Source organism: Nycticebus coucang, chromosome 9 (assembly GCF_027406575.1).
Source record: "Nycticebus coucang isolate mNycCou1 chromosome 9, mNycCou1.pri, whole genome shotgun sequence".
NCBI lineage: Eukaryota > Metazoa > Chordata > Mammalia > Primates > Lorisidae > Nycticebus > Nycticebus coucang.
Genome location: NC_069788.1, coordinates 55,707,293 through 55,723,406, shown reverse-complemented (window position 1 = coordinate 55,723,406; position 16,114 = coordinate 55,707,293).

The following is a 16,114-nucleotide window of genomic DNA, read 5'->3' as shown; positions in this document are numbered from 1 at the left end:
TCAGAAAAATTAAATGACTTATATAAGGACAAATGGTCATGTCATTAATTACACAAATATTTGAGATAAAATTGGTTAAAATGAGGAGCCTCTAACAAAACTTACCTGGACAGTAGTCTTTATTCTCAAAATGCTCCATATTTATTCCTTTGAGCAATTCTTAGTACCCATGAACTAGTCAGAAAGTCTGTGTGTGGATTCTGGCTTCCTCATACTAATTACTTAGATGACTTTAGGCAACTTACTTGAGTTTTCTAATGTTTAGTTGTCAAAACTGTAAAATATTTATAATCATAAAATATCTACTTCCTACTATTATTGCAAATCTAAAATGAGATCACACAGTTAAAGTAACTGGCACATAGTTAAGTGCTTGATGACACTCAGCCATTAAGTATCAAGAACAAAATCTTAGAAATGAACTATTTTTACGTATTTGCATTTTAACATATATAAAATTGGACTAAACAAAAAAATATTTTTAAAGAATTATAATAATATAATGTGATAGAACAAAGCAGAATACATAACTCAACGTCCAATATTATTTTGTTTATAAATAATAAAAATGTTTGGTAAAGATACTCCAAAGTATTTGTAGTATTCATTCTCTTTCTGGAGAAATTATTGATAATATATTGATGAATATTGACACTCTATTTCAGTAGCCTTGCTGGAAAAGATGAGCCTTCTGGCAAACGATCTTGTTTATTTAACCAATGGAAATGTTGTAAATGACTCCAGTTTGCTTGCCCAGCACTTGCACACAGGGAGTGAACTGATCTAGCTGGGCATTGTGAAGGGACATGTGTGCTTAAGTAGTGAACTCTGCAAAGAGCTCACAACCATGAGAGCACCGTCCTATTCGAGGAGGTTCTTCATTCTCTGTAGCCTGTTAGTCCTTCTCTCATAATTGGACATAAAAAAAAAAAAATCAAGAAATCAGGACTTGCAATCTGAAACATAGCTTAAAGAATATCTTGTAGGACTCGCTCAATATATGGTTGAAAGAATACAGGCCCAGAGCAGTAATGTGATTGCCCAAAGTCAAGCACCCGGCTAGAAGCACAGCCTGCTCAAAAGTTTCAGTATTATAATTGGCAGCACACTGCATTTTCCCAAATATCCACCTATCCAAGTGGAAGTGCATCAGTGTACCCAGCCAAAATTACCTTAACCTATATTAATGAGACAAAGGATGTGGGTTTCAGCATAGATATCTAAAATGAGGTATTGAAATTCAGAATAGGTTTTCAGCATATCATCAAGGCTTCTTTTCCTTGCTATTCAAATGGAAACAATGTACAGTAACAAAAAAAAAAAAAAATCAAAAACAAAATCCCTTATAATGTAGTTTCTATGCAGGTACCAATTTCATTCTTATCTTTGAAGGTCACAGGGATTCATGGTGCTATTCAGTTACCAAGAAAAAGTAATGGAAAGAGGATAAATATTGTTTCACATAACAATTACATTTTACTGAAAAGCAAAGTAATATGACTTGCATAATCTCAGAGATTTTAATTACAAAGGCAAGGACCCCAAATCCCTTTTCATGAACTCTTCAAATAATAAAAGATAGGCTCACAGGCAGATAGACAAGCCCAAGTAGGCAGAATAATTAAGATTCATGACTATAAAGAGCTGGGGAGGAAGCCGGGTTTCTAGCAGTCAGGACTAATAGAGTGATTATGAGAAAGCAGGGATAGCGCTCTGGAAGGGAAGGGAGACTGAGCCCTCAGAGTAAAGCGACCTACCTGTGCGCTGGATGTGCAGAGCCCACTCCCCACTACATGTTGCCATGGGAAAGGTGTGCTTTGCATTTAAGGAGCAACCCCAGTTCTGAAATGTGAGCAGCAATTAAGAATCAATAGCTTCTAAATGGGTCACTTTGGCGCCTTGCTTGTCTTCCCAAGAAGACCCTCCCTGCCTTCATAGCTTCCAAATTCTCTACCTAAGGCTGCTGTTCAGTCTTGGAGGGCTGAGCATTGAGAGTCACATCAATTAACTAAAGGTGAATGAATCTCTCTTTTCTACCTTGATAGCAAGCCGCATTAGTGCAGTTGATGTGGTCACCCAGCAATTCACCTCTTCATCAGAGAACATGAAAATCTGAAGGAAGGAAAGACATGACTCGGAAAATGACAAGGAATAATAACTTCCAGCTATCCAAGTGTTATGACTGGGCAGCATGAATAAAAATTGAAAGAAATAGACCTAAGAAAGTATTTTACCCATTAAAAAAAAAAATCTGTAATTGCCTTTTGTGTAAGACTGTTAAAGGCAAAAGCCCAAACCATTTACAAAGCAATTAGGTGTTATCCTGGGGAAAACATAACATTAAAAAGAAGATTACAGTCAATCGTTCAAAGCCTTTTCTTGTGCCCCGTGGGGTCCTATGCTTTAAATGTGCAATGGAGGAGCTGACCTACTAGGGATATCTGATGAGGTTCTACCAGCAAGGCTGCGGATGGCAGAGGACGGCTTCATTACAGTGTGATAACAGCTCAACTCTGCTGCTTATTACAGACCTGGAGTGCCCCCAAATATAATTGGATATTTTTCCCCATCTGAATTCCAACACCACTGCCAGTCATTGACGAGTGACAAATAGAGGACAAACACAGCATTACACAGAAATCCCAAGGACACATAAACTAAGTTGAGGAGAGTTGATTGTAAATGTCAAGGGTGCGGGAAGGAAAACAGAGAGATGAACAGCAGAGACTTTGTCTCTGGCTACCTTATTAACCTTGCAATGACCTCTTGTGTTTTCCTTAAGACATTCTTCGGTAGCAATAGAGGCTCTCTCATTAGCTTTCTCACATTTGAGCCACTAAGTAAAAATCAGGGTTCAGTGACACAGATAATGTATGGATGTGGCTTACCTGGTACTTTTCAATCTGAAACTCCAGTCATGAATTCCACCCTTCTAACAGGGATGTTGTCATTGGTATTCTCACTCCCTGGACCTGTGTTGGCCTCGTGGATTACATTCTCTATCCTAATTCCAAGCTTTCCGGGTTCCTCTGAATTATCATTTTCTCCTTTATCCTTTACTGATTTGCTGAGTCAACACGTCATTGTTTTCCAGGAAATGAACTATCTGTATTCCATGTACATTTGCTATGAACATGGAGCCAGAGTGAAATTATGTCAACAGGCTAGTACCTTTTCAAGGTTATTACCAGCTCCAACTTTTGGGAACAAGACACTAGTGCAAACGAAACTTAAAACTCATACACTCCCAGAATGCAATTATCCATTTTGGATTATGGCCAGACATATCACAGTGTAAAGGGGAATCTAATAGATTTGTCGGCACAGATTTTATTAGTAGGTTTGGCTATGCTACAATTAGTAATGAAGATCTTTGCAGAACCGTAATGAAGTTCAAATTTCAGACTGCTTGGATTAGAATACAAGCTAACTTTACCAGCTAGGTAGGTAATCTCTAGCAATTTGTAAGCTTCTTAAAGCCCCGATGTTTCCATCTCTATAATGGGCATCTAATAGTATATGTGAGTAATGATTGAGATAAAGACCTTAGCACTGAGCAAAATACATTGTCAAGAAGTTAATAAATGTCAACTTGTGTTAGGAAAAGTGTTAAAGAGAAAATGAGCAGGACTAAGGTTCATTTTTCTTAAACCATATCCTAAAACATTTGTGAAAGTTTAATACATTTCAACTTCTAGAGCAGAGATTCTCAAACTCTACCATGCATTAGACTCACCTAGAGGGCTTCTGGGATATGTGCCCTCAAATTTGCATTGCTAACAGATTCTCGGGTGATGCAGACACTGATAGTCTGAGGACTAAATGTTGAGAGCTGCCATAGCAAAAGGAAAGAGAGCTGATTAATTGGGAACCCACCAGGTTTTACCCACTCTGTACTGATGATATTTACTTCATCAAAAAGCATCGATCTTATTCTCCAGATATAAAAACCATATTTCTAAGTCAGTCATAAATACTGCCATTCAGTTCTAAAAGATTGGAAAGTGCTAAGAAATTTCTCCTGGGCAAGGAAATTATTTGCACTTTCATGCATATGATTTGAATCAATTCTGGTCAACCCCCATACTTAATAAACAGGGTTTTTTTATGTATTAGTATGCTTTGCAGAGTGAATAATATACTCTACCCTCTCCTCCAAGATTTATGTGCCAAAGGATTTGTCATACCAAAATGAAAAGGAACACAGGGGAGAGAAATAAGTGATGGATCAGGAAATTAAGTTCATAATAAAAATATCATTTTTCAACATTCCTCATTCTGGCATTAATCCAAATTTAGGTATAAGTAGCAGTCATTAGTTATAAGTAAATTTTTAATGAGAATTTTATAATTTATTCTAATTACTCTCTTCTATCATCATCAGCACTTCCTATAAAAATATAAACTGCATAATAAAATAATACAGAATAAACCAAAAGTTTCAATATCTGCTTAAAATTTTTCATGAGCACTTGGGAAGTGTAATCTAAGAAAAAAATAGTTTGTTTAAATGGAAACGGGATAAAGGAGTCTATTAAACCTTTGAAAGTCCACCTTCAAGATGAAAAATGAAGACATTTCTGTCCACTTCTCCCTTTCATTTAAAAAATTATTCAGAATATAATTTGAAGCTAGTCAAATTATTAAATGCTACTTGAAAACCTTGCACAGGAACTGGGTGACCCCAGCAAAGCCAGATGCACAGTTTAAAAACATTCTATCTTACAGAAAGTTAAGGTATATAGTACAATTAAACATGGCAACAAGAGTATACAGTTCCATTTTGTCTTATAGGAATTCATTTCTTGTCTATAGTTAATTTGAACTCCATAGCACTGACCAAGCGAGGCAAATTTTAAAATAAATTCGTAGCAAGCTTTTCTTTGGTGAATTTTAATGTTGTCTGCTTTCATATCACTGGTAAATAACTTTATATTTTTTTAAATTTTATTTTATTATTAAATCATAGCTGTGTACAAATGCGATCATGGGACACCATACACTGGTTTTATAGACCATTTGACATATTTTCATCACGCTGGTTAACATAGCCTTCCTGGCATTTTCTTAGTTATTGTGTTAAGACATTTATATTCTACATTTACTAAGTTTCACATGTACCCTTGTAAGATGCACCGCAGCTGCAATCCCACCAATCACCTTCCCTCCACCCGTCTTCCCCTTACCCATATTCTTAGGTTATAACTGGGTTATAGTTTTCTTATGAAAGCCATAAGTTAGTTTCATAGTAGGGCTGAATACATTGGATACTTTTTCTTCCATTCTTGAGATACTTTACTAAGAAGAATATGTTCCAGCTCCATCCATGTAAACATGAAAGAGGTCAAGTCTCCATCTTTCTTTAAGGCTGCATAATATTCCATGGTGTACATGGTAAATAACTTTAGAGCAGCGGTTCTGTATTACAGAGGAACTGTTTTAAAGGGTTGCAGCATTAAGAAGGTTGAGAACCACTGCTTTAGAGCAAAGCTCCTTATAAAATGCTTTAGTGTTATTACTACTCAAATAATAAATAAGTTGCATGTTTCTACTAACTATTGGTCCCTAAATCAGTTGAATGTCCTCATTCTTCTTCAATCTTTATTTGAATCTTGAATCTTCTTGAATCTTTTAGCAAGAACATGTTCAAAGAACTGTAAACTCACAAAAAAAAAAAATGCAATGCATGGCTTAAAAGGAAAGCATTTTGTCTCTGTTTTATTCTCTTCAAAACTAATTCTTTTGACTAAGATTTTTTTTAAATAGAAATAAATAAAATTTGGAGAGAAACCTTTTTGTTGGTAATAGTTTGAGTATTCTTCCCTTAACCAAAGCACAAACCACTGCTCATTTTCGCCTTTGAAAACAGACAATAGATAATTCTTCTATATAAAAAGCAAAGTTTAATTTTCATAAAATTCTTTACTTAGTAAGATTATTCCATTCAGCCTTTTAGACATAGACATTTTCATTAAAATTGAGATCACTGAGACTTGGGGAACAGAATGAGACTGATGAAGGTTTTCTGACAGAAGAAGGAATTCCAGGCACACTCCGTTCACCAACAATTGTAGCAGCCAGGCTCCCTACTGAAATAGCTCCTTTCTGTAATTTTTGATTTTCAGATGCTGCATATGAACTGACTTTGGGAAGAAGCACTAACTGCAAACTGCTTCTGCTTGAATAATAATCACTAATTGACCTCCTTCTATCTGCTGGCCGTTGTACCAGAAACACTACCAAAAAACAAACAAAAAGGGATGGTGCCTGTCCCATCCCCACATGCCATCCCACACAGACACTCACTTACCCCCCACGTAGGGATCTGCAGTGGAAAGGGGGAAGCTGTGTGCACTGTGCATCCTCCCCCTCGGCGTCCACCTTCTGCTGGTGTCCTGGACTCCAGACCTTTTGGCCTTCCTCTAGGTCATTGAATACATCATGCTGCTTCTTGTCCCAGCGCCTGAGCACACGCTCTTCCCTCTCACTTGAGAAATGCTCTCTGCCTTTCCTGTTCGCTCACTTCCCAGATGTCAGGTTAAACAATGCCAACTCTAACGCCTGTTAGATGACCTCAAAGATCTGAGGTTTTTTTTCCTTTGTAGTATATACCGCAGTCGATAACCATGTATTGGTGGACATTTTTGGTCCACATCCGTCTGTCTATTTGTCAGCAACATCAAACTGTTTTGACTGTTTGCCATATGCCATATACTGTGCCAAGTGGTGGAATACAGTAATACGCAAGATAGAGTTCCGATCCCCACAGAGCTATATGCCAGTGTTAGAGAGATACAGTCATCAAAGATCATAATAAACACTATGAAAGAAACCAGAAAACTCAGAAAAGCCCGTTTTAAGTAACAGGGTCAGGGAAGCTGGTACATTAGGGATGAGATGGTGCCAAAGGCAAATGTATTCAGGCACAGGGACAAGCCAGCGCAGAAGGCTGAGAAGAGCTGTCTCTGAGGAGAACTACCAGAGAAGGCTAATGGGGCTGCCACTTAGACAATGGGGAGAGAATGATGAGATGAGGATGGAGATGAAAAAGAGGAATTAGAGCCTATGGATCCCCATCGTCAATAGAACTTTTAAAATTCTAAACCAATGGGAAGAATGAGATTTTAATACAATACAGGTAGCAGCACAAGGAGAAACCAAATGCTTCTACTGAGAGAGAAGGTGGTAAAGTGCAGAGAGCATAAGAAGTATTATCTGAGGCAGGCCTCAAAGGAACATGCCACAAGAAAAGGGAAGTTTATTAAGGCCAGGCACATGGTCTTTGCAGCTGGAGATTTCACAGAAAATTATAAGGAAGAGTCAATGCTTCAGTAAAATCACTCTAATAATATCAAAGCCTGCTATGGACAGAAATAAGTTCAGGCCCAAGTTCAAGGTTTGTTCACTTGTCTAGATCAAAGAATGAGCACTCAAGTATTCCAGATATTGGTCTGTTACATAAATAGCTACAGAAAGTCAGACCAATGACAAAGTCACAAGGTAGGAATCCCTGGGCTAGAAAAAGAGATAAACTATGCAGGTCATTGGTTACCTGCTTCTAGAGTCTTCCACCCAAGAAACATCAGGAAGTTCATGATTTCCCTCTACCACAGAAAGATTAGGTATTCTGAAAACCTACAATTGTCCTCAGGCGATACAACTGTATAAAAACTGCCAAGTAAGACACAAACAAAAAGCTACCATTTCCTGACCTGATCCTTTCTCATCCTCTACTGTGGCAAAAGAATCTGCATTCTGTTTTAGGTAGGTTATTGTTTGCAGATAATATTAGCACAATCTGTTCAAAAGCAAATTAGGACACTAAACCGTAAATTCTCTAAGAACAGGGACTATGTGGTTGTGCTCACCATGCTTGGCATAGTGTTGGCTCATTGTGGATGCTCAATTAATATTTATTGAATGAAATAATATGCACATGGTAAAAATAACTAAGAATATTATCTCAGATAAGCATAAATTATACATACCAAGGTAGTTGATAAGGAGAAATGTTATTTTCCTCTGGAGTGCTCAGAAAAGCTAGCCACGAAAAAGATATTTAGGCTAGATATTGTAGGATCACAATGACAAGGGGGACAAAAACATTTAACAATTGTATAGAGTTCACTACGTGTTAGCCACCATCCTAACCACTTCCAAACCTTCATTCGTTTATCGCCATAGTACACCTGTGAGGTAAGGCTCATTACCATCCTAATTTTCCAAATAAAGAAACTAAGAAAAAAATTAGATGTGCTTTTGATATACAGAAAATTCCAAGGAGAGAACAATAAGAAAAAGAGGATCAATAAACTCAATAAATTCTAAATTAAAATACAAATAACTCCACCTCCATTGTCCACAGTCACCCTCACAACAGCCACGGAGACAGGGTAAATGAATGATGCCCTATACCAAAGAAGACTAGCAGAATCTAGTTTTTGAATGGGCTAAACGCAAATGGCTTTATTCTTCCCATTCCAGCCCTCAAACAACATATCAGGTTTTTTGAAGACACCTTGACAGCTACCATAGTTCCACTCAAATGAATAATTTATTTCTAAGTCAAACAAAAGCCAATCTGAAACACAGTTCATAGCTCTTCTATTGGATGGGGTGGAGGGGATGAACAATGAGATAAAGCAGGGATGGAGAAGGAAAAGAACAAAATTTTCAGGACAAAGGGATAGAGAGAGTGAAAACCCACTGTGGTTGTAGACCCTGAGTCCTAAGCCCAGCTTCCTCTCCTGTTGACAACTTCCCCCTGGAAAAGTTGTTTAAATTCTTCAGTTTCTGCATTTTTATGAGAGGATTGGATTGGATTGTCTTTAAGACCCTGGTTGCTTGCTTCTATAGTGGCCTGGTTACCTGGAAACTGAGGGAGTGCATCCATGTTCATCCAGGAAAGGAAATGAAACTTCCATATCTACCTGAGTAAATGGAGCTGCTGCAACAATACAAGCGCCAGGGATTTTCAATCTGTGTGCCTCGGCACACTGGTGTGCCATGGGAGGATCTCAGATGTGCCACGAAATTTTTTTTTTTTTTATTGTTGGGGATTCATTGAGGGTACAATAAGCCAGGTTACACTGATTGCAATTGTTAGGCAAAGTCCCTCTTGCAATCATGTCTTGCCCCCATAAAGTGTGCCACGAAAATTTTTAAAGATCATTAATTAAATTATTTTCAAAAGAATTTCAAAGCACAGTAAATATATTCTTTATTTATTTATTTTTGAGCAGCATGGTTTAAGTGTGCTGCAGAAGTTTAACTATAGATTCAAGTGTACCATGAGATAAAAAAGGTTGAAAAACACTATTATACCTATTCTTTTACTTTGTAAGCCTTGTCACTGCCCCTGATATAATGGTGGCATGTGGCAACCAAACTTCTCCTTTCTCTTACAATTGTTAGAACTTTCATTTCATGTCATAAATTAAGAAGCTAGTTAAGAATTCATTGTGCAAAAGGCTATTTTTAAAAAAATTTCAGAAAACCATTCGCAGAGGTCAGTGATGCTGAGATGAGCATCAATCAGTTCATGAGGCCTTCCTGGGTGAGTGTGAGGTCAGTGCTTTATGAAACAGCGGCAGCTGAGCAGCGCGGGACACACTCTGACGACACTCAAATTATTTCACTTTATTAATCACTCAGGGACAGTGAGAGGACAACTGTAAATAATTATTCTAGAAGGTTTAAGAATTAGTTTTATTTCTAAATTATTAGTTGGTATCCAAGAGGGGCAAAAAAATAAAATAAAATAGTGTCTGGATTCAAGATATCTGAGGTCTAATACTGGCCTTGCTACTGAATTCTTGTGTAATTTTGGGCACTTAACAATAGGGAGCCTCAGTTTCCTCATCTGCATAACAAAGGAGCCATCATTCAAACACATGGAACATTATTAGGCACCCAGGAAACAAGAATAAATACCTGTCCATGTGTATTAGTTTGGGAGCTCATACACAAATAACTCTTCCTCTCAAGCCCAAAGAACTGTCTTTGGAGACAGCTTTGAAATGCTGGAATCAAGTGACACACTAGCTTCATCTATTCATTCATCATCCAAAGTCTTCCTTCCCATCAAAGACACAGAAAGAAGGAAATAAATGTGGCCCAGAAAGTATTTGACCTGGCTTCTTCCTTGATGATGCATTTGGATTCATTGAGAAGCTATCTTCTGTTCTTTATTCACTCAGCAATCAGTTGCTGAGGATGAGCAATGCTCAGGCCAACGCCAGGAAGATGCAGAGAAGACAGAGTCCCTGTCTTCAGGAACTCATAAGTTCTTGAGAAACCAAAACAGATGAGTGTAATGATAGAGGATTACAGGGTGCAATAGAAACTCACAGGAATTGTGCTTCCCCTGGAGCAGGACACCAAGGAGTGAAGGAAGACTTGAGAGAGGAAGAAAGTCTCAACATACTGTCATTTTTTATCTTACCAAAGCTAAAATGATCCTATCTTGTTTATTATCTGTTTAGGTGTTTGTTTTCTTTTTTCCCTGTAATAGTTTTCTGTTGCTGCTGTAACAAATTACTGTATGTTTAGCAGCTTAAACAGCACAATTTTTACCTTACAGTTTTGAAGGTCAAAAGTACAAAATGGGTTCAGCAGGTTGAAATGCAGGCATCAGAAGACTGAGTTCCTCCTGGAGACTGTAGGGGGACCCTGTGTCTTGCCTCTTTCAGCTTCTGGAGGTCACTCACATTCCTTGGCTCACAGCCCCTTCCTGTATTCTCAGAAACAGCAATGCACATCTTTGCATGCCTTTCTCCGTAGTCATGTCTTCCTTTAACTGCTCCCTCCCCATTCCACGTGTGAGGACCTTTGTGATTACATTGGGTCCACCTGGATAATCCAGGCTACTCTCCCTATTTTAAAGTCAGCTAATTAGCAAACTTAATTTCATCTGCCATCTTACTGCCCCTTTGCCATATAAACTAACATAGTCACAGAATCAGGAATCTAAAGCATGGATAGCTCCGGGGAAATACTATTCTGCCTACCACATTCACCTCCTAGAAAGTAAATACATTAAGACCAAAAACTTTGCCTTTGCTCACGTGTGTCGCCAACAAGTGGAGCAGCACCTGGCATGCTGTAGCTGTTCAATATTTCTTGATTAACTGATTGGCTGATTGATACTGGTGATGCCAACACCAAAAATAACAGTTAATATTTATTGAGTGTGTACTATCATCCATGTACTACTTTGAGCTCATTTTTGCTTTTAATCACTCTTTATATATTTGTGTCTGTGAGCAACACTACCATTACCCAGTTCTACAGATAAGGAAACTTAACCAAGAAGGAGGTTAAATTTCCCAAGGTTCCAGTGTTACATTGGAAACCCAAGGTTCATGTAAAATGTATTTACATGCACACATATATAAAAAGAGGTTTTCCATGGAGAGCCCAGACAGTATAATTTTTAGCTATCAGGATCATATGACACTAGATGTTTGATTTACCACTATGGAAAAGTTCTTTCTACAACCTTAGATTTAGTTGACTTTAGCTTTCTTGTTATTATTATTATTAAATCATGACTGTACACATTAATGCATTTATGGTGTATAGTGTGCTGAATTGATAAACAATGTGGAATGCTTACTTTGAACTAATTAACATAACTATCACCTCACTTGCTTATTTGTTGCAGTAAGACATTTATTCTCTACCCTTAATAGTTTTGAAATGGTACTATGCACCTTAGGTGAGGTCCCATCAAATACCCTCCCTCCTCCCAACCTCCTGTCTCTGGACTATAGTTATGTTTATCATTTGTATATATGTGTAGGTGATTATATGTTGGTTTCATAGTAGTATTGAATACATTGGATACTTTTTATTCCATTCCTGAGATACTTTACTAAGAATATGTTCTAAAAAAAAAAAGAATATGTTCTAGCTCCATCCAGGTAAACATAAAAGATGTAAAGTCTCCATCTTTTTTATGGCTGCAAGGTAGGCCATGGTATGGAATGTAGCTTTCAAAAGTTACACCTGCGATATTCTAGTCTATTTTATCCCAGAATCTTAAGTATTACAGCATAATAATTGGGGAGGAAGACAAAAAAAATCTTTAGAAAAAAATAGGTGTAGGGCGGCGCCTGTGGCTCAGTTGGTAGGGCGCCGGCCCCATATGCCGAGGGTGGCGGGTTCAAACCCGGCCCCGGCCAAACTGCAACCAAAAAATAGCCGGGCATTGTGGCGGGCGCCTGTAGTCCCAGCTACTCGGGAGGCTGAGGCAAGAGAATCGCTTAAGCCCAGGAGTTGGAGGTTGCTGTGAGCTGTGTGAGGCCACGGCACTCTACCGAGGGCCATAAAGTGAGACTCTGTCTCTACAAAAAAAAAAAAAAAAAATAGGTGTGAATATTTATTTTCTATGGATGCTGTAAAAATACGACAAACTGGGTGGTTTCCAACAATAAAAATCTATCCTTTCCCAGTTCAGGAGGCCAGAATTCCAAACTCAGGCTGTCATCAGGGTTGGTTCCTTCTAGAAGCTCTGAAGGAAGAATTGTCCTATGCCTTGCTCATCCTTCATTTGTAGACTCATCACTGCAATCTCTGTCTCCATTTTCCATCACCTTCTGTGTCTCTACGTGAACTCTCGTCTTCTTAACAAGACACCCGTGTTCTCATGAGGACAAACCCTGATTCAGAATAATTTCCTCTCAGGATCCTTAACTGATTACTTCTGTAAAGATCCCAGTTCCAAATACAGTCCCATTCTGAGTTTCCATGTAGGCATGAATTTGGGATAGACGACACTCAGCCCACTCCAGCTGCTCTTCTTGTTCCATGACTTACAAACACCAGGCTCTAAGTGGCGGCAGAGATGTGTATCTCTGGGTATAGAAAGGTAAGAGAACACTTGCTACTGTGAAGTTAATAAAGACTGTGCAGACATTTCTGTCTGCCTCCTGTATCATGGCTTTTGAAATCTTCTTTGAAAGAAAATCAGCCACGTTAATACATAGTATAGCTCTTCATATAATTTATCTTTATCAATAAAACCTCGGGAAAATTAAATCATAAAGAAACATTTTCAAAATGCTCTATCAGTTTGAATGAAATCCACAAAGGCTCTAAAGCAAGAATAAAGCCTGGGGTATGTGCCCTTTCTCTTCATGAGGCTTTTTAACTCTGAAAAAGGATGCCGGGCTCAAATGAACGGTTGGCCTAGATTTGGATGTGGGAGAATGTAAATAGCTGTTGGCTTATTATAGTAGAAATTTCAAACACATATTGTTGCTTTCTGTCAGGTAGGTTTTTTTTTTTTTTTTTTATCATGTGTCTCATTTTTTCTATAGTTGGTGATGGAAGAAATGCCTTTTGTTTAGCTTAGCACAGTTAGTCAAGCTCTAGTCTCTTATCAGAATAAGGAGAGAAAAGATGGAACCCCAGGCCGCACCGAACTGAAGGTCCTTCCCGAGTACAAAACTTTAGGCTTTACTGTTATAAAATATCAGAGAAGGCTAAGTGTTAACTAAAAAAATAGTAAGGTCAAATCTGCAGTACTTTCCTACACAACAGTCCCCTCTATGCCATTATATTCTTTGTTCCTTGTAACAGGATGGAAAGGCTCATTTATAAAGCATTATAGGAGAAGGGAATGGTATATTTTATTAAATGTCCCTGAATTACACTTAGAAATATGTTAGGACTCTGTAAACTTTCTTCCTGTATAGTGCTATGGCTTTTAAGCACAAGGAAATTTAGGGAACCAATAACAAAGATATTAGGAAGGGAAATGTTACTTTTTCCTACCATCTTTGGGGGAAGAGGATACTGTTTTGTGAAGTTAAATTTAAAAAGTATATTCCCTATTGAAGATTCCAGCACTTTGAAGTCCTGTTGGTTATATTTTCTCTCGAATATGCTGAAAACTGTCTTCTTTTACAAGCTTACTGGCCACGTTTATTTCTGAAATGCAGAGAATTAGAGTTCTTACCTCCCTATAAATCTCAGTGTTCTGCATAATCTATGAAAATTGGTTAAAATGAATGAGACAAACATAGAGACCACCTTCATAAATTCACTGAATACCTGACAAAAAGAACTATCATCATTTATTGATTCAAGATTGGGAGAGTTCCAGCTCTTGATACAGGAATAGCCCTTTTTTCTTCTGAAACTCTGTTTATGGCACAACTGTATTCTTTGGCATGAGAAAGGTAGAATTTCTCAGACCATAGAATTTTATAAATGACGGCCCAGGGGAAAAAAAAAAAAAGAAGACGCGAACACTGGCCTATTTCGCTCCAAAGCTATGCATTTTCAAGACACTGCATACATGCTAACTTTCCTAGTGTTATGTCATTTTTTGGCCTCACAGGAAATTTGAACAACCTCATTGAGCAATCCATAAAAATCCTTTTCCTTTTCACAACACCCATGCAATGTTTTCTAATTTTGTTTTGAGCCACTCAAAGCAAGATTTTTACAGTTTCTTTGATCTATACTTCAAAATATTGTTGTTTTTGCATTTCTATTTCAAAAATCTAATTCCCTTTGGAAATATATCTCTAAAATTAAGTTCTGATAATACTGGATTATAAGAAAAATACACTGAGGTACTTGCAGGCTCAAGAAAGAAACGTCAGTTGGAAGATAATAAGAACCATTGTTGTTGGAAACAACTAAAGGAATGTTGAATGTGTAAATTTAATCATTTTTTTCTAAATTACTAATAATAATTGCAGAGCTCCCAGACACTAACAGGCATGAAAACTATGATGGTAAGCAGAGTAGTAGGAAAAGGTCATTTTAAAAAAGGCTCAGTGAGCTGTGTAATTATGTTAATATTAAGAATATTTCTTCTTTGTAATGTTTTTGAAACTTTTTTCCCAACAAATATATACCTACCTCCAAGAGTTAGTGTCAACAGTCCATCATCTCTGATTCAGATCTTCATATTTGTAAAAGATTTAAAATACTGCAGATAAAATTAGACTTTTCTGGGAGGCGGAGCAAGATGGCAGCCGAGTAACAGCTTCCTTGCATCTGGGCACCGTGAGTCTGGGGAGATAGGACTCCAGGCATCTCTGGCTGGTGGGAATTGCCTATCATCACTCCTATGAAGATACAGGGAGTCAGCGAGAGACTTCTGGACCCCAAGAGGAGGACTAAAACAGTGGAAAACCGGCAAGTGGTCGCGTGTGTTCAATCCATCTAAACCCGCCCACAACTGTAAGTTCAGTAGCAGCGAGACTGCAAACCAGAGAGGCCTTACCTGTGAACTGTTTTGATGTCCTTGGACTTGGCACTGAGTTGAACTGCCTTGGGGAAGGCCTGAGCGGGAGTGCGGAGAACTTTGGCCGTTGTCTAGGGCCCCAGTCTGAGCCGCTGAGCCAGACGGAGCTAATAGTGTTTGGCAGTGGGTCACACGGATCCATTGTCAGTGATCTGCCCCGGCAAGCTCCGCCCTCAGGGTCGCAGAGCTAGAAACGGGTGGGAGCTGGTAACCCAGCAACCAAGTAGCCTAAGGGTGGGGTTTGAGCCGCCTTGTAGCCCTAACCCTCAGGGGCAGAGTGAGACCGGTTTTGGCACACTGAGTAAGTGGATAGCCACTTCAGCAGCGATTCCAGCGAGAAAGCTGGGAAAGCTTCTGCTCTGCAAGTTTACAAGTTCAAAGTGCCTTTTAAGTAGGCTGAAGAGAGATTTAGGGTGTCTATCTGCTGGGGTTTGAGAAATCAGCAGCCTCCAGTCGTATCAGAACTGTGACTAACATATCATACCCCAGAAGACCACGTGTTGCCCAGACAATATTCAATAACATATACAAACTGCTTTGTTTTTGGTCGTGTATTTTTTTCTTCTTTTTTTTTTTGGTTTGGTTGTTTTTTTTGTTTGTTTATTTTGACGTTGCTGATGTTCTTTTGTTTTTTTAATTTCAATCTTTCCACACAGATCCCTTTTTCTTTCTCAATTTTCCTAGTTTAATTATAATTTCCCATTGCTGCCTTTTTCAATAACTTCAACTTCATTTTTGCTAGTGTTTCTACCGATATAATTTGGTTTTTCACCCAATTTTATCCCCGTAAAGTTTTCTGTTTGCTTCTTTTGGTTTGATTTATAGCATTTTTGTCTTTCCTCTCTACTT